This window comes from Amblyomma maculatum, chromosome 11 (genome assembly GCF_055883805.1).
Source record: "Amblyomma maculatum isolate TAMU_Amacu chromosome 11, ASM5588380v1, whole genome shotgun sequence".
NCBI lineage: Eukaryota > Metazoa > Arthropoda > Arachnida > Ixodida > Ixodidae > Amblyomma > Amblyomma maculatum.
The window spans coordinates 96,743,299-96,763,273 of record NC_139354.1 but is presented as its reverse complement, the minus strand read 5'-3'; the positions used below and the strand labels follow the sequence as shown (position 1 = coordinate 96,763,273).

General features: G+C 47.3%; 1 protein-coding gene and 1 pseudogene across 6 annotated transcripts in view; one reads left to right on the top strand and one right to left on the bottom strand.

Annotated features, from left to right (window-relative positions):
• Window positions 1-19,975, bottom strand: part of LOC146174449 (uncharacterized) — a 56,633-nt gene that overhangs the window by 22,658 nt on the left and 14,000 nt on the right. The gene's annotated exons all lie outside the window — the stretch shown is intronic.
• LOC146174450 (uncharacterized) lies at window positions 6,671-17,133 on the top strand (annotated as a pseudogene).

Genomic DNA, 19,975 nt, shown 5'->3' with positions numbered 1-19,975 from the left:
CTAGCAGTGGGGTCGTCGGGGTAAGCCTCCATAATTTTAAAACGAAGGGAGCGGGGGCAACGGGCACCCAGTGTTCACCCGTAGGGTGATAAACGTCGCGGTAAAGTGTTCCATTGTGAAATCGAAAGCGACGAAGCTGACGGCGCCAGCGACTGTTTGGGACAACTGATTGTCCACGGAGGCGAGCGATGATTGTGCGGCAGTAAGGGTCAGTCAGCTGCAGGGACGAGAAATCAGCATTGTTCTCGAGTGGAGCTATAGCGATGGGTGCAACATTCAGGTGGCCAGCAGAAGGCTGACTCGGATGGCAGGAGGGAGAGGATACCATATGTGGGGCCGCGTCAGTAGGTAGCAATGGGCAGCGAGAGAGGGCGTCAGCGTCGAGGTGTTTTCGCCCAGATTTATAAGTGATGGTGAAGGTGTATTCTTGAAGACGTAGTACCCAGCGACCCAGTCGACCCGATAAGTTCTTCAGCGATGACAGCCAACAGAGTGCGTGATGGTCTGTGACCATGGTGAAGTGGCGGCTATACAAATAAGGTCAAAATTTTTGAACCGACCAAACAACGGCGAGGCACTCTTGCTCGGTAATAGTATAGTTACGCTCAGCTGCAGTAAGCGTACGACTGGCGTATGAGACGACTTGCTCTTCAGACACTGTGTTGCGTTGCAAGAGAACCGCGCCAATACCGTGGCCACTGGCGTCTGTGTGAAGCATGGTGGGCGCGTTAGCGTCAAAATGGCGAAGCACAGGAGTGGAAGTGAGTGCCTGCTTGAGAGCTTTGAAGGCGTCTTTACATTCAGTGAACCAGGTGTAAAACACTTGGGAAGACACGAGCTTGTGTAACGGGGCCGCACATTTCCATCTATGAGGGAGCCACCATCACTGGGGTCTTGCACGAGGCGGCACGACTGTAGCTGGTCCAGTCGTTGGCATGTGGATGTGATGTCAGACACGGACGACGGATTTTTAACCACGAAAGCATTGAAAGCCGCAGTGTTGATGCCCTTAATTAAGTGGCGAACGCGCTCAGATTCAGTCATAGCAGCGTCCACACGGCGACAAAGGGCCAGAACGTCCTCGATATACGATGTATAGGGCTCGTCGGGCTGCTGGAGACGAGCCTCAAGTTTTTTCTTTGCCTGCTCTGAGCGACCAGCCGGAGTGCCGAAAATTTTCTTTAGCTGGTCCGTGAATGTAGGCCAATCAGCGATGTCATCCTCGTGATTGGGGAACAAGGTTGTGGCTACGTCAGCCAAGTAGAAGACGCGATTGAGCAGTTTATGAGCGTCATCCCAGCGGTTAAATATACTGACCCTGTTGTAGTTATCGAGCCAGTCGTCGACATCTTCACCGCGAAGGCCAGCAAACATTTGAGGATCGCGCTGGCGGCTGGTGACAGTCCAGGCAGGGGCAGCCGCAGTAGGAGCAGGAGACGCCGGGGGTGAGCGAGCACCGTTGCCCTCATCCGTAGCACAGGGCCGTTGACGCAAGCGAAGACCTGAACGGAGCTCCAGGGAGAACGGTACGTGGGTCTAAAGCGAGAGGTGGGGAATACGAATCGCACCTCCGCCACTTGTGGGACAGCACTTGCACAAAACGTCTGTTCTATTCCAGAACCAGCTGGCACACACCGCGCGACACTCCGAGCAGCAGTCAGCGATGATAATCATGATGATGATGATGGATCTATACAGATTAAAGAGGTGAAAGTTCACGCGTTGCGCTCACAATATACATTTCAGCATAATATGGTCTGCATGCTTCTATAATTTCATATAATTGGCTCATGGAAAAATTTTGAGTAAGACTAATAACTATGCCTGGTAACAGCAGTGCTCGTACCCTAGTGAAGAATACCTATGAGCCAGAATAGCCTCATACAGAGTTCTCATACTAAACTCGTACAAATCTCATATCATCTCGTACAAATATCGTTCAACGTATGAGAAATATATGAGGTTTATGATATTTGTATGAGTTTAGTATGAGAAATCTCTATGAGGTTATTGTGACTCATACAGTGTCTTCGCTAGGGTACGTGCGGCCATGACCAGATACGTCACTATTAGTAAAGCCAATACTGATTTTTGTGCATCAGTAGAATTGCTGTATAAAGTAGAAAATACGGGAAGCAAATGTAATTGCTTTGCAAAAAGAAGTCCCGAAAACGTGGGAAAACAATGAGTACCAGACTTACCTCAGCGCTCTTAAAAAGCAGAAAATTTCAACGAAATTTCCACAAGTGGCTGTTCTACAGAGTACTATGAAACCATTCTTATCGACCATGAAAAAATTCAAACAAAGCTATCTGAGCACGTGAATGGGAACCTACGGCATCCAAAAAAAAGATAAGATGCAATACGAAGCAATATTTCTTTTAGAGTAAATATAGTGTGACTGCCGATTGTAGTTAAAACTGTATATAATTGTTCTGCTTTTACCGTAAAACGCGAGAAAGTTTAAACCTTTTAGTTGATGCAGCAGTAAACATAATAACAAAATTTAGTTGCAACTGTATGAGCCCAATGTTGATTGTTGTTTGTTTTTAACTTCTTATCAAATCAAGCTTCTATGTCATTTAGATCGCTTCACTGAAATTGATCACAATTATATTACGGTAAGATTTAGCATTATCAGAAGACACTGAAAAGCAGATAAATCCTTACCCACACCTGGCGGGAAACCGTTCCCTTTAAAGCTGCCGCCCTAACTGACGCATTAGAAACCTTTAGAATAGTTGACGACGCAACATGCTTTATGCTTTTTGCCTATTTCATGCTTTACGTCTACTGCTATCTCACTTTTTCGCGTTTGTCTGTCGGCCATAAACAATGCTTCCTGAAGAAATGTCTTTGGAGTTTCTCATGCCGACGAACACTTTAAGAACTGCGCACAGAAAGAAGGCATCTTATACACCGGAGTCCAAGCTTGCACCTTCTGTACAGTGCATTTCTGCAAACAATGAAATGCAGTATTTGTCCAGAACACAATCAAACTGCCGATGTTAAGTATGTCAATCGGAGCTGGTAACTCGTCTTAGAATTTAACCAACGCAACACGAGTGGCAGCCATTAATGGTTGGTTGGTTGGTGGGGTTTAACGTCCCAAAGCAACTCAGGCTATGAGAGACGCCGTAGTGGAGGACTCCGGAAATTTCGACCACCGGGGGTTCTTTAACGTGCACTGACATCGCACAGCACACGGGCGCCTTGCTTTTCGCCTCCATCGAAAAGCTGCCGCCGAGGCCGGGATGCAGCCATAAATACCTTAACGTAAAACAGCATTTGTTTTAGTCACCGGTGTTAGGGTAAGTACACTTAAGATTCCTGTTTTCGGCAATCAAATACTTAACACACTGCGTGCAAGAAATGGTAGTGAGAATGTGATTTGTAATTACAACACGAGGTCATAACCATGCCTGTTTTGTTTGCAGCCAAACGCGCAGTTGGCAGGAAGCAGGAAGAGCGTACAGAATAACCAATGTTCATGTGTAACATGACGTCAATCATGACATTACAGTTCATTCGATAGTGCCTCTCCAGCTAAGAGTCAGTTATATACATCAAATATGTGAAGCATTTCTTGTTTCAAAAGTTTGTATTAAGCTATCCTATCTGAAAATACTCACTCGACAACTGCGGCAAAAAACAGCACCAGGCGGGGGAATAGCGCAATGTACTTCATTTGACTGTAACCGGCGCAGCTATGAGTTTAATGGTGACACTAGCGACGTTAAATAAATTTCACTGCTTCCTGGACTTTCTAGACAATTTTGTTGCTACCGCGAAACTGAGCGTTACTTCAAATATTGTGAAATATCTGCACATAAATCTTACACATACATTTGATACGTTATATCACTGAAATGTCGAAACAACCATCATATAGTAGGAAGCATAAGGACACGAAAACGTTTGGATTTCGACAGAATTTTACATTGCAAAATTGGCCTTACCACAAGCAAAAAGTGACGTCGGCCAAAAATTTGGAATCTGACTTTTTGGTTACAATCTTCATAATAAGCAACTTACAGAATTTGAGTTTCCGTTTAAATATTGACGCTCTTTTCACCAATTTTTTTTTGTTGGTTCGTACCTCAGCCGCAATGCAGAAAATGAGTTTATTAATCTAGTATTGTATACTTATACCAACCCTGTTTTTCTCGTGAGGTGCACATTCCTTTAGAAGGAAATTTTATTTGGCAAAGATATTTGCCCTTCCGCACATACGTTCAAATTGTCTGAGTTTTTAAGGCATATCGCTAAGGCTACATGACTTGTTGGCTGAAGACCCATTACGATGATCTGAACAACAATAGTGCTAGCAGCTCAGTTTTGAAGAGCTAGCACAAATACCGAAATCCACAATGAAAGTTTGTTACGGAAGGCATAGAAGATCAATTTCCTAATTGCATCATTGCTAGGAGGCAGTTGCGACGTTCCCTATAGCCTTCAGCGTAGTCTCTAAATTCCTGCTCACGCATCCCTATCATTTTATTGCTATACCTCAACCCACAAGTTTTGGGTATCTGTTAGTAATTGCGGGTTACCTCTATCACACTTAATGAGGTAGAAGAGCTTTTAGACAAGAACAAATACAAGAAGAATATGTAGAAGGTTTTCTTTCAAGGAGCTGTATGGATGGAAAGAAAATATTCAGGAAAGAGACAGGAAAGGGCTCGTTCTGACTATAAAAACGACGACGGCATGTTTGTACGTGAGCAACTCCCACGATAATCAACCAGTATCCATCCAGAGTCATTGCTGGAAATCGCACCAATTCCCTGAGGAACTGCAGTAGATGGTTCCAATGCTACAGAAACAGGAGGCTGGCGGACGGTCTAAGAAAAGGAGCCTCATGGAAAGGCGTGCTCAGCAGTAGTGTGCGGTAATTTTTAATCGATGGGACAGTGATATGAAGAGAAGTGCTCCTCTGTGGCTGCGCCGCTGTTGACTGTAGTCTTCTGACCTATATGTATGTGCTTCCAACAACCCGGATAATCGGGGCTATCGTTTGCACACGATTACTATAGGTCAAGAAACCGCAGAAGCCTGCTGCCGAAGAAGACACGACACAAGGTGTTAGCTGTGCAATCGTGCGCGAGAAGGCTGGACGCAAGGATGGACCAATTAATGCGGGGGCGGTGTGGGAGGAAAAACTCAACCTCCGGGAGAATAAGCTAGAAAGCTAGAATTCAACAAACCGAGCGCCACCTGAAGGCGTCTTGATGGGCGTGGTGGAGTCCCTGAGTTGTTTTCTTTGCTTTTTTTCTCCTGTTTCGAAATATGGTGTTGAGAGGGTAGAGAGCGCCATTTTTATTCGCCGATATGAAATATTTTTTTGACGCAGTGACCAGTGAGGGAGCACACATATGTCCCCTACTTTGCTTTACCTCAATTTAGGCGTCTCATGCTCCTTTACGCCACGTAGTTTCCTCTAGCCATGTGTGTAGTCGCTAGGTGCCTAAACAATTTTATGCCTCAAGCCCCACTGCTTTTCATATGTCCTTGTAATGACAGCCTACTTGCGCCTTATTTAAGGACGTAGGATAGCTTTTAAGCCAGGCGAAAGAAAACAAACCTTCGAGCGTTTTCTTTTAGGGAGGCTGCAGGGCGTATCGAGAGCGTGTCAATGAATAAAGCTTGACATCAGCATCAAAAAGAGGAAGAGTGAAAACTTTATAGCGCCGATCAAATTGCGCCTCCCATGCTTCCTGGCTCCCTATTGGACCCCACCGGACTACAACGTTCATACCTAAAAGGTCTGTGACAATAGCAGCATGGCTGGTAACGCATCTTCTGCCTTTCTGGGTCCATGAAGCATAGTGAGGCCTCCAGTCCTCCCAATAGGGAGCGCCACCGCATCCGCGGGTGAAGTTGAAGCCGGATATTTTAGGTGGATTATCTTCAGGTTTGCCTTCTGTGCTTTGCAGAGAGGGCAGATAGGTGGGATGGGTCGAAATTGACAAAGAAAATTGGGGAGAAGATATGGTTCGCGTATGGCCCCTGGTAAATGTTTACAAAAGTCAGGGGTGCGTACATTTCTCTTTTGGCACGAGCATTCACACTGAGTTCATCGAAGGCACACGTACGCTGTTTTAGAGCCCCCCGAATAAGGTCCGCCTGTTCCCACTTTGTAGACCCTCGGGCTACCGAATCGGAGGTCTCATGCCTAGCTTTCAACAGTGCGCGGGTACCCAGGTGAGCTTAGTGCTGCCGGAGGAGGGAGTTCTGGGTCAGTATTTTGTAGGTGGCAGAGTGGACACTGCCCCAAGAAAATTTAGCAGTGCTGTTTTTGAGTTGGGACACAAATCGCGAGCGCTATAGTGATTTCTTGCGATATCTTAGGGTTAGTTGAGTGGTAGCCTCCACCATCACTATGTGCGCATTTGACCGGATAGGAGTAGAGAAGGTATCGATGTTGCATTACACAATTTTTAAATTTTCGTTTTGCGAAATGCTTTACCTCATGGTTTGCTTCAAACTGAACCTCCGGCTCAATTGCATTTCATAATGGCTCCAGCTCACCTCTTCTGGATGATAATTCGGGAACCTCTATTTGATTCTGAAGTAGGAAACATTATTATTTAGGTGTGGAAGGTTTACTGTATGCTTTTAGGGGTACAGGTGGACACTGGGGGGGCTATGAGTGTTGGGTGACGAGGAGATGGCCAGCCTTCGAGAGGAGGTAAGAGGTTTTTCACAGGCCGTCCCCAACTCATCACACGACTCACAGATACGCGAGAGTGTGTCTACGACAGTGATTGATCCTACACTACATGTTCGGTCCGATCTGCACGGCCTCCCCCAAGTGAAAGATGTAAGCACAGAATCAATAGCCCTAAAATGGGACAGAAAGAATGCCTCAAGAATGCAGCGTCCAGGCTGATATAGCTGATCAGTTCAAAATAAGCAATAAGCGGATTCAGTACAAAAATAAAACAATATTTTTACGCAAGTGGCAGCCTCAAGTGAAAAATGAGACCAGCGTTGCATGGAAAAAAATTTCTTTGCCTAAAATATTATGGAAACATAGCGGCGTCGGAAGTCGTCATCATGCTCGTCGGTGGTAATTCTATGAATGCCCACAGAATGTGGGCGCGCTAAAGTAAGATTCGGCAAAGAACTATCTAGATAACAGATCGAACGAACCTTTAAAAGTCTGGAACCTTAATGAAACTGTTGTGCCTCGCTGCGAACAGTCGGGAAAACTTTCGACTCATATTGGACTAAAATTGATAAAGGCGCGTTTCAGTACAAATATGAGTCAGGCGCTGTTCCGTGTGCTACAGTAGCAGTGAAAAGGCTGCGTGCTGCTGGCTGTTGAAAACAAGAAATATAATGCTGTCAATGGCATGCGGTTATATATAGTGCCTTAACGTTAATTTCAATTTGTGATTACTAAACCTATCGCTGCTTTCTTTAAGTAAAACTCGCCTTTCTAACAGTCACTGGCAGTTTTGACTTTCGATTGGTGCACGGCCGACATTATACGTCCTCTGCTCAGTGACAGACAAGAGGCAGATACGTCAAAATTGTCTGTTCCGTTCAACCAGTAGTTCTTTCATAATAAAATTAGACCAGGACCCATTAAACTACGCGCATATGAAGAGGATAACTCTGGTCAGGCACCAATAAAAATTTTGCCTAAGATTGGAATTGCGAAAGAAATTAATAAACTTCTCGAAGCACATAACACGCGATTTTTTTAGGAGGAATATGTTTCGACCGGAGCAGCTGTCCTTGCTAAACCAGTAACAGCAATTCTCTGCTCAATCCTGACATAGTGGTACTTCTTCATCTAACACTGTTCTAGCGCTACAATACAGAGATTGAGGAGTCAAAATTCAAGGGGGTAATGGAAAAGGCGTTTATAATGTATTTTTATTGAGTCAACTTATTGATGCCATTCTTCACATGATTGAATTCTCAACATCTAGTGATTTGGTTTACATGTGTCTTAAAGTGTAACCATGCTAAGTTAGGCCGAAATAGCATAACAACGAAAATGCAAAAATAGGGAAGCAAGTTTAGCATGGCTATAATAGCTGGTACGTAACCTCGGTTTTAGCAGCAGCTAGTGGAAGAGGTTGGAGCAGGGCTATTGTTCCAGGGGCAAACACTGTTTATTCGATGTACTTCACAAACAATATTGCGCTGCTTAGGTTAAGTTGGGCGTAGACGCGAAAACAGAAAAAAATTCCTGAATATTGTAATAAGCACGTTGTATTGGTCATACAGATGCAAAGGAGTGGTGTGGAGAGTCATGCTAGCTCGGGGAAGCGCGCAGGTTGGTCGTTTCGGTGGTACACTGACTACTGGCTCGAGGCGAGATACTTTACAAATATGATTGTGGTGATAATCAATAAAAAAAAAAACAATTCAGGGGCGTTGGTCGGGTAAGCTGAAACACGTAATAAATTAAGGACCTCAAACTCTTCATTAGAACCACATCATCATCATTCTGCAATGAAAACCGACATCTTTGATTGTAGGTTTGCCTATAGACAAACTTTTTATCTGAATAATGATGATTGTTGGAAGCTCTGCCGTAAAAGAAACATTTTCGTGCTTCAAAGACATTTGTTTGAGAGCATTATTGTGAAAATGTGCCGAATATGATTGTGACCTACATTTTTTCGGTTGTCTTGTTTTGTGTTCCGCAGCAAAACTCAGCGCCGAAAATTCTTTGCCTTAGAGAAACGTCTAAAGCTGCACTACGAATATTCTTTGCGAATATACCGAATTATTTCAAAAGTAAAAAATTATTCATTTTGATTTTCCACTGGAAAGAACGTCATTTCTAAGCTTCCGCAGTTACTCCTCCGGTGGACCTTAAAATTTTCTTCAATACATGGCATCTTCAGAAATGCGAACACATGACGGGAGCATTAGGATAGATGGGTGCTCCGATTCTGTGCTTCAGTTACTGGAACGTATTTAGCCTCTTATTCAGACAGGTAGCCTAAAGATGTTGTTCCACCAGGGACTAATTGAAAGAGCGCATTTTGGTATCTCAGCAGCAATAATGCTCAGTAATGCGTAGGGCAGTGCGGGCAGTTGATTTAGCGAATGTTACTTCAAGTATGCTCACAAGGCGGCGTCATTTGCATTTTTAAACTTTCTCAGCTCCTAGAGAATATTGACTTTCTATTTCCGAAAGCCAAATGAAATTTACATTTTGCGTGCCAGCTTAAACCTCCCAGGGCACCGTTCCTATTACTTGCTTTGCTGGCGGCTCCCTCATTTTATGATCACACTGTTCAAGACGGCGGACGAGTGCGCGCGCAAGGACACATATAGGATGGTGTCCCATATAATAGGCCAAATACAAAAGCTTTTTGCGAAAGCAAAGAAGACGACGATGGCGAAAAGGATTACGTGGACCAACGAAGCTTTATGATGATGAAGGAGTAGTCAGTGACATAGCAAGCGCTGATTGGTGAACAAAAGACGGCGAAGACGGCGATAAGGCTGACGCGTATCAATGCGGAGGTTATAAAAAGGCGCGATATCGAGAGGCAAGCGGGTGAAATCCAGAGAAGCGGAGGCTCCAGGAGGTGAGAGACACCTTGGCTGGGAGTGAACAACGCTGGCAGCTGTACCGGCGCCCTCATTTTGTACGACACTGCACCGTAGACTCCCGGCTATTTTCGAATCGGTTCCTGGGATTGAGCGACTACTCAGCCACCTGCTACATCCATGGGGCACCGCCAAAGCTCGTACCACCGTCCACCTTCATCTTTCAGAAGGTTGACCTAAACGCCGTCACGAACGCCGAAGTTGCTTCAGATCAAGCTTCAACGGAAGGTCGTCCATTGCGGGCAACAAGATCAGCTCATTGCAAGCCAAACGCCACCTCGATGCCGACGCCATAGCCTGGACCAACGAAACGCGTCGGCCGCTTCGAACTGTAAGCTCGAACGCTGTCTCTTAGTGGGAGGCATCGTGCCTATCATTAGTCTTTGTAGGTTGTGTTAGTGTTTTGTTAATTTTTTGCGATAGAATATGTGTGTGTGGGTGTAATAAATGTTGGTCCGTGTGGATACGGCTGGCGTCTAGTTTATGCTTTCGGCCTGAGGAGGAGGAGGAAGAACATTTACTTCCGCCGAATATGGTGCAGCAGCCCCCCTACGGGTCCGCACGCAGGTGTCCGGGGAGGCAGTCTGTCGCACCGCGGCCAGAGGACACCCGGCCTCGTCTAGGAGAAGAGGTCTTCAGCCTCGGCCGCCAGGCGGATGGCGAATCGCTGCGTTTTTAACGTGGTCTCCCATTCATCGCTAGTTTTAATCGCATTGTGCCCTGGGGCACGAACGCATCTCCATATTATATGATCTAATGTTGCCACATGGCCGCAAAATTTACAAATTTCGGTTTCTGCACCGTCCCTCTTCCGCCCTCTGGCACCCGTCCGACTCCTCCACAGGGGCGAAAAGAAATTTCGAGTTTGGAGTCTTCTCCAGTCGTACGATTCCTTTTTACTCAGGGATCTAACCGGTGGCGGATATATCCTCCGGTCTTTCTTCAGGTTGTCGGTTACATTCCTAAAGGTACCAATACATTCTTTGGTGTTAGATGTTGTGGAGGCGTCCGCAGCACCCCGAGGTAGCGAGGAGCATGTGGGCAGCCCCGTTACCGGCGAGACCGGCGTGTGCAGGGGTCCAGATTACGGTCACGCTTTCGGCGAGAGACGACTCGTTCAGAAGTTTTGCAGCACGATTGCTGACTCTACCCTTGCTAAAATTTCTAACCGCCGCTTTGCTATCGCTGATGACGTGTTTCACGCCTGGTCGTGCAATGGCAATGGCTATTGCAATCTCCTCCGCCTCTACCGGCGGTAGATCTCGGTTTCTTTCTATTCCTATGGCGATCCCAGTGTCTAATAGGGCGACCGAGGTTACGTCGCCTTCTTTCCCGATCGCTTCATCGGTGTAGGCGACCGGTCCCGGCGGGAGTTTGTCCAGTTTGTTAGCGAGGTGCTTAGCTCTGCTTTTCCTCCTCCCCTCGTCGTGTACGGGGTGCATGTTCTTCGGTATGGGCGAGACGTATAGATGCTTTCTGATTTCTCGATCTATGCTTTCTCTGACACTTTCGCCTTCCCCGGGCGCTAGTAGGTTTACCCAGTCGAGGATTTGCCTACCCGCCACCCGTTCCTGCGAGTCGCTCTCTCTGGGACAGCCTGACTGCCGCAGCCAGCTTTCCACTCATTATGCAACCCCATTTTCTCTAGAATGTCGTTAGAAGTAGTTATGGGGAGTCCTAGAGCGCACTTCGTGCATCTCTTAATTATGGTGTTTAATTTGTGTTCATCGGTCTTGTTGATATTTAGAAATGGAGTCGCGTAGCACATTCTGCTCGTGACAAAAGCTTGCACGAGTCTGAGTCTACTAGCCTCCGTGAGACCACTCCTTCTGTTGGACGTCTTCTTAAATACTCTACGAGCTCCGCCTGACCTTTTAATTTCTTAATCAGGCTTGTGTTACTGCCCCTACGGTTGATAATCATACCTAATATTCTAATTTCATCTACTTTCGGGACTTCGCTTCCGTTGACTTTAATTTCGATATCTGGAGTTAACTTCCCATTACTGCTGGTCATTACCAGGAGCTCCGATTTTTCTGGCGAACAGCATAGACCTACGTCCTCTGCGTGATTGCTGATTATATCTGCTGCCTCTTGGAGCCTGGATGTAATGTACGAGTCGTTCCCTTCGCACATCCAGACGGTCACATCGTCCGCGTAGATGCTTAGTTTTAAGTCATCGAGATAGCCAAGCTTACTGGCAGCTTTCTCATTACGATGTTAAAAAGGAAAGGTGAGAGCACAGCCCCCTGCGGAGTGCCTCTGTTACCCAGCGGGAACTCCTCCGAACATAAGCCCTGAAAGCTGATGATCGCCGTCCTGTCTCGCAGGAATGATCTAATGTAGTTGTAGGTTATTTCGCCTACTCTAAGCTCAGCGAGCCCGTCGAGAATGGCGTCGTGGCTGACGTTGTCATAAGCTTTTTTAAGGTCTAAGCCTAGAATAGCTTTCGTATTTTTTTTCCTGAAGTCTCTGACAACATCGTTATGTAGTCTGAGCATGGTATCTTGCGTACAAAGGCCGGGCCTGAATCCGACCAATTCAGCCGGCCACACATCATTCTCTTCGGTGTATTTGGTTAGCCTCCTCTGAATAACTTTCTCAAGTAGTTTGCCTACGCAGGATGTTAGTGATATTGGGCGGAGATTCTCCAAGCCCGGTGGTTTTCCCTGCTTGTGGATTAGGGTGATCTTAGCCCTCTTCCACTCTTGGGGTACTTGACCACTCTCCCACACCTGATTTAAATATTTGGTTAGGGCATTGATCGATTCGTCGTCCAGATTTGCGAGCGTCTTGTTATTAACGAGGTCCGGCCCGGGGGCCGAGCGTTTTTTTAGGCCGTGCAGCTCCGCTCTGACCTCTGCCACTGTTATGGACGCGTCAAGCTCGCTGTTCGCTGGTCCGTTGTAATCTCTGTAATGCGCTGTGGCGGGGGGAGCTACGTACGTGGACTTGAGCTTGTCAATAAGCTGTTTGTCCGTACCCTTAAAGTTATACCTCGCCTTGACCTGTTCTATGTTGGCGGCCGTTTTGGACTTACTGGGTTCTATCAGGAACCTGAGCAGTTGCCAGGTCTTGGCCCCATTCATGGTGCCCTCCATCTCGTCGCATTTGTTATCCCAACGTTGCGACTCGAGTTTCCGGGCGTATTTTTCTATTTCGACGTTGTGTCTGGCTATCTCTCTCCTGAGATTGCGGTTCCACTTTTGCTTTTTGAGCTTCTTCGTTAGCTCTTCTTTCTTTTTGAACATGCCGAATAGCCTGCTATCCATCGCCTCAGGCAGAGCTTCGCCTTTAATTTCTTCGGTGGCCTCGTTTAGATGGGTAATTAATTGGGCGGCCCAATTTTGAATGCACTCTATATCTCCAATTTCTTCCCGTTTTTCGGATCTGTCTGAATTTATCCCAATCCACTTGGGTTTCCGTCCGACACACAGCGGGCTTAACACTCACTTTCCTACTTAGTTCTACCTCTAGCACGTAGTGGTCGCTACCTAGATCCTGATGCATGTTCGTCCACTTGACTATGCCAGTTCTATGGCAGAGAGTCAAGTCCGGGTTTGTGTCCGCTGACACACTGTTGCCCACCCTCGTCGGGCATCTAATGTCGTTAGCGATGTAGAGGTTTGACTCAGTGATATCTTCGAACAGCGTTTGACCCTTCGGGCTGCTGGTCCTGTAACCCGATTCTCGATGTCGGGCATTAAAATCGCCGGCTATTATTAGTGGGTTCTTACCTGCCAGGCTAATCGCTCTCTTAAATATCGGGCCAAACCTCGCCTTCGTGCACTTCGGGGAGCTGTACACATTGAGTACAAATATGCTGCCTCTGTTCTTTTTACCGGTCAGGATTTCCACAAAGACCGTTTCGGTCTCCCTGTTGCCTACTTCGTGCTGGACGACGGCGACGTTGTTTTTGACGTACGTCACGACCTGTGTTTTACTTCCCTTCCCGCTATCGTAGCTTTTGTACCCCGAAAGCTTCCATACACCTCGCGTTTCCTGCAGAGCCATTGCCAAAGGCTGTGTGTTCTGGCTAGCTACGTACTGTTGCAAGAGCCATCGCTTCATTGACAACGACCGGCAATTCCATTGCCAAATTTTAGACGTTTTTGGATCCATTATGATTTTGATATTGTATACCCGATGCGTTGCAAAGGGCTTGAAGTATCGCTTCTAGCACTCCAAATCTCGCCTCGAGTTTCTTATTCAGGTTCAATTCGAAGTCTATGATTTCATCCATGGCTAATTTTCTAAATGCGACGTGCTTTCTGGCTTGTGCAATTACGCTAGTGTCATCTGATTTACGTTTCGCGGGTCTAGCCTGATCGATATTCATTTCATCTGAGTCGTCACTGTCCCTGCCACAATTGCTCTCGCTTGCCCCACCGGGGCCCCGTATGTCGGGCGGCCTGAACATCCGAGGTGCCGGTGGAGGTATAGCTTTTGCCTCTTTTAACTGTTTAATTACCTCGACTACGGATTTGAGGGTTTCTTTAATCTCTTTGATGTCTTCTTTAATGATTCTGACTTCTTTGCTATGCTCGGCTTGAGTCTGCTGTAATTCCGAAAGTTCCAAGTTTTTTTCTTCGGAGACCCCGCTAGCGAAGCTGACCGACTTACCGCCTGCGTTAACTTCTTCATTCGTCTTTGCTTGTCCGGCCGGCGTCTCCCCGGGCTTCGGCCAGTGGTTCTTGTCGTCCTTGGGTGGCGGTGGTTGTGGCGGCCCCCTGTTCTTGCTCTTGGATCTGGGCTCATCTCTGGTGACGGATGCGCTGGAGTCTCTCGCACGGCCCGGTGTGCCCGCGGCGTCGCCTCTTCCTCTTGAGCTGCCCCGGGTTTGCGATGGCTCTTGCTGCTTGTTTTGAGCCTGGATGGCTTCTTTGTCCGCTTGTCGGACTTTGAGAATGTACGGGGTCCGGTACATGCTTCTGCAGCGGTTGTGCCCCAGGGGGTGGCAGCCGCCGCACAGTAGGCACTGCGGCTCGCAATCTTGTTCGTGCCCCTCCGGTGGATTAAGCATTCTGCACCTTCGGCATCGAGGGCTGGTGGGGTCCGGGCAGACGTCCGACTGAAGGCCCAGGTTGCCGCATGCGTAGCACACATCGAATTTCTTTTTGTAGAGGTTGCACCGGTATAGCAGTCCGTTGAACCACACCTCTCGCGGGACTTCTTGGTCTTCGAAAATGATGAGCATGGTTTTGGACTTTTTCCCGAGCCTCCTCGCTCAAACGAAGCCAGGGTTATCTCTGAGTCCCTGCCGAATTTCCTCCTCCGTGACGTCCAGCGGAACGTCGTATATGACGCCCTTGCCGCCCTCCGGCATGGCCGCGTGAGCAGTTGCGTCTATCTCAACTGACCCGATTTTTATTGTCGTAATTTGCTCGTACCGCTTCGCCCTGCCGAGCTCCGGGGTCATGATTAGTAGGGACTGATTCTTCGGGTTGGCGATGAATCTGTCTTTCCCGTTCAGGTTGAGGCCTGCAGCCGTAACCAGGAACTGGCGTAGCTTCGGTCCCGCTTTCCTTGTCAGCTGATCGGCGCCACCGTGCGGTCGCAGCACTACGCGGAACATCTCCTTCGGTATTTTTGATCTGACCGTGCCTACGGATCTCTCGGCGAGTGGCCTTTTTATCGCTTTTTGCCGCGATTTCGGCCTCAGTGTTCTGAGATTCGTCACAAAGAAAAGTGGCGAGCCTGCCAGGATATATTTTCTTGATTATATTCTATTTGTCTCGGATCTTTCAGATTTCTCGGCAGCAAACAGTATGGAATTGGCAATGACATTACATGTGACTCTTAAGCTGGGGGAGGCTGTGACCATATGAGCAAAGAGTAGGCGATCAGCCTGTGAGCAAGAATTGAACAGGTTAAGAGATGAAAGAGCACAGGCAAGTAAGGATACGCGTGGTGAAGCCGCGGAGCTAGAGCGTGGAGCAGAGTGAGAGCGTGAAGCAGCGCGTGAAGGCGCGGAACGAGGAGCAGAAATCAGCGAAAGAAGCGAAGGAATCGGAGTAACGCGAAGTTAGAAGAGTAACGCGTGAGAAGGAAGAAGCGAGGGAAGCAGAGGAACGTGAAATAAGAATAATTAAACGAGAGAGAACGTTTTTGCTGTGGAAACAACAGCAGTTGATTGGAGAACGCGAGGGGAGCATGGATGACGATCGGGGCTTTGAACTAGGAATCGGAGCGCCTAGATCAATGAGAGTTTGTCCGAGGAAGCTGCTGGCTCCTTTTGATGACAAAAGACATGACTTGGATGCATATCTGCAACGATTTGAGCGGATAGCATTATGACAAGGTTGGGAGTGCTGTGAATGGGCAGCAGTGTTGAGTACGTGTTTAGTCGGGGAAGCGCTGAATGTGTTTGGTAGTAGGCCTGCGTCTGATTCCATGGATTACGATAAATTCAAGAAGGGACTTCAAAGATTCAGGCTCACAGCAGAGGGTTTCCGCGAGATTTTCCGCACCACGAAACCTGGGGATTCTGAAACCGCTGAGCAGTTCGCATGTCGGTCAGCCAATTACTTCGATAGCTAGTGGCTTGAGATGTCGAACACAGAAAAGAGTTTTCAAGGCGTGCGTGACAAACTGGTGACAGTGCAGTTCCTAGTATGCTGCAGTCCAAACCTAGCAGTATTCCTGAAAGAAAGAAATTTGGGGTTATTAAAGAGGTTGCCGAGAATGCAAACCAATTTCTCGAAGCTCAAGATCTCAGGAATATAAGCAAGGGGAAGGCATAAAATCAGAAAGTTTCAGAATTTAATTCAGCAAAACCAAGATCCTCTGGCGGGGCTTTCAAGGCACCAACCAGAGTTTCCCTCTATAACAGGGTAGGACACCGTGCAGCTGTCTGTAGATCTAGTAGTGCGGCCCGAGGACGCAGGTCGTGGGTGAAGGTTGCAAAAGGAGAGGGTATACTGTGGAAGAATGCCAATATAGAATGCAGGACCGAGCTGCATGTGTTGTTGATTTAAAGATAGAATTTATCACACCAGCCAAAGTTCCACAGCCCAAAGAGCAGCAAACGCCACTGAAAAATGGGGTAGAGAGTGGAACGCCCAAGTCGAAACCAGCAATGCCAGCGATGGTTGGACTAATAGGGGACCTTCATATATTGGTACTTAGAGACAGCTTTGGCTCGGAGAAGCCTAGTGAGGAATGAAGACCTAACAGTGGAAGCGACCGCTGACACTCTGGTGGAAAGCACGGTTAGGTATCTGCCAGAAGCCAGGATTCTAGTGTCAACCCCCTATTATACCGGAGAGCTATTGACAAAATGTGTAGAGCAACCAATCTACGATTTCATCTTGGGAAACATTCCGGGTGCAAGAAGCGTCAATGACCCTGATCATTTAGAGAATTATCGATGTTTGGAAGCACCAAAACCAAGAAAGGAATACGACTGGCTAGCAAGGGGATGGTGCAGTCAGTTTTTTGTCGGCACTAGAGACGCGAGCGCAAAGAGACAGCCAGAGCGACGCAGCGGCCGCTCTCTACTCCCGTTGCAATTTGTCTGAAAGTAACAGCGAGCCAAATGGCAATTAAGCAAAGAGAAGATTCGAGCTTGCAAGCTGCTTCGATAAAATAGGAGAAATGCAGAAAAGGAGACGGAGTCCTACCTTGTTTCAGTTTCAATACGTAGACGTCCTTCTTCACAGGAAATGCATATTTAGCTCAAGAAGGCAGGTCCAACCACTCGTGTCACCAAAACATTTGCGAGAGATGCTTTTACGCTTAGGACGTGAAACCATTGTGACCCGACACCAGGGGGTTCAGAAGACGGTGTTCAGAATCGCCAAGGAGTTCTTTTGGCCAGGCGTCCAAAGCGAAGTTAAACGCTTTGTTAGGTCATGCTACGTTTGCAACGCACAATCCCAAAGGGAAGAGTTAGTCCCGTACCACTGGGCAAGGTGCCAACTATCGGCCTACTGTTTCAGAGTGGCTATTGACATTGACCAATCTCTACAAGATCTATTAAAGGCAATAGATATGTGCTTACCTTGGCCGACATGGCTACTCGTTATCCTGACGCCGTTGCATTGAAAACCATCGACAGTATCCAAGTTGCTGAAGGTCTTTAGGAGATGTTTGCTAGCTATGGAATTTCCAACGAGGTTTTAAGTAATCGTGGATCAAATTTCACGCCGAATCTGATGAAATAGCTTAACCGCCTTCTGTCTATAAGGCATTTACTAACAATGCCATACCATCCCATGAGTAACGGTCTAGTAGAGTGATTCAATGGGACGCTCAAAAATATGATATAAGAAAATGTGCCAGGAAAGACCAACCGATTGGGATAGATACCTTCCAGCTCTTTTATTTGCTTTGGGCTCTCTCCCTTCGAGATGTTGTATGGGAGAACCTTTAGACGCACTTGACAATATTCAAGGAGCTGTGTGCAAATAAAGAGGTTGCAGCGGAACTCAAAGCGACATACACATGTGTGCTTGAGTTGCGAGCCCAGCTGAAGGAGACATGTAGGATGGCCCATCAAAGGTCTCGAGAGGGCTCGAGAACGCTGTAAAGGCGACTACGACAGGAAAGCCACCAATGGTCACGGATCTCCGGAGAACGCTCAGGCTGAAAGCATGAACTAAACGCCAGCCGCACCTACACGGACGCCCATTTAATACACACAAACACACACAGATGCTAACTCGCAAACAAAATTAACAAAAAAACTAACACAACCTACAAAGACTAATGATAGACACGATGCTTCACACTAAAAACCAGCGTTCCGCTTTCACACTAAGAGACAGCGTTCGAGCTTACAGTTCGAAGCAGGCGACGCGTTTCGTGGGTACAGGCAATGGCGTCGGCGTCGAGGTGGCGTTCGGCTTGCAATGAGCTTGTCTTGTTGGCAGCAACGGACGACGTCCCGTTGAAGCGTGGCCTGAAGCGACGTTGGCCTTTATGGCGGCGTTGAGGTGAACTACCGCTACGAGTTTACCTTGCGTCATAGATCTTACATTCCATGTTGCTATGTGATACATCTCCTTGCAACATCGGACTTTCCGGTCGCTTTCCAACACATCCACAACTGAGCGTCTTTTTGGCTTTAGCCCAGCCGCTTCATTCGTCCTGGAGCTACTACGAATCGCCCTTTGTTCATTCCCAGTAACATGTGGGACGCTTTCCAACCTGGGGGGCTCATCGTCCGGCGCCATATCATTAATGGTATTGTGACTGGCCATAGGGTTTTCTTGGCAGGAAATACTGGAGTGGGTTGCCATTACCTTCTCCAGTGAATCACATTTTGTCAGAACTCTCTGCCGTGACCTGTCTATCTTGGGTGGCCCTACACTGCAGAGCTCACGACTTCATCGAGTTTCGCAAGCCCCTCCGCCACGACAAGGCAGTGATCCATGAAGGGGGACTCTTGATTACTGAGCCCCAAAACATTGGTGCGTCCACAACAGCGACCACCGCGCTTTGATAAAGGCGAAGTGGAAGCCGCCTGTGCAGTGTCTAATGTCAGCGCGCAATAAAGAGCCCCAGTTGGTCTAAATTTCCGAAGCACTCCATACGGCGTCCATTAGCCGATCCAGTTTTGAAAATCCAAACATCATTTACCACATGCAAACTGAGTTATACTCAAGATAGCACTCTTTTGCTTCTTATTTCTTTGGCATGTACGACTAAGTATATTTTCAGGATATAAAAAGGCATAACATGCGTGACATGCAGGCGCGGCAGCCTAATGGGCAATATATATGTATATATATATACATATATATGAGGCACGAAAATGAGGCGGTGTAGCAGGGAACCACACATGAGCACAAAGCGGTTATTTATATGACTGACGCACCAACAGCAGGCGACGACACAGTCGAATTGGTGAGGCTTTCTATCGATGGCAGGAAGCATGCAGAGCCCTTTATAACTGGCGAAATTTATATACGAGCAGTACACATGCCAGTAATGCTTGTAGTTATTTAAAAACGTTTTTTTTTTCGACACTAACTCGCCACCGTCATTTGCGACAACCGACGCGGCCGCAGCGTGTCATAAGTTAAAGCAGCGAGCATTTCCGGGATCTTAAAGCTCAATTGGTGCCTCTCACCGGATGCTCACTAGTTAAATAAATAGCATCAGGAATATACGAATACGTAAAGAAAAATTTCGAAGGCGCGACACTCAGAGTGCATATGTGATTAAATGGACCTACATATGTAGCGCGGATGTGGGCCTGCTTGTGGGGCCGCCCTACATTGCAGGTTGCCCATAGTCGCATAAGTCCACTTCGGAGGGCACATCAAGCAGCACTTACACTGCTTTCGTTAAGCGGCGGTTTGGAAAGCATTATGCTATTTTTAATGCATCGGTGGCAATCCCTAGGCTACTCAAACTTACCGGGTGTCCCAGCCATGGAGGAAGT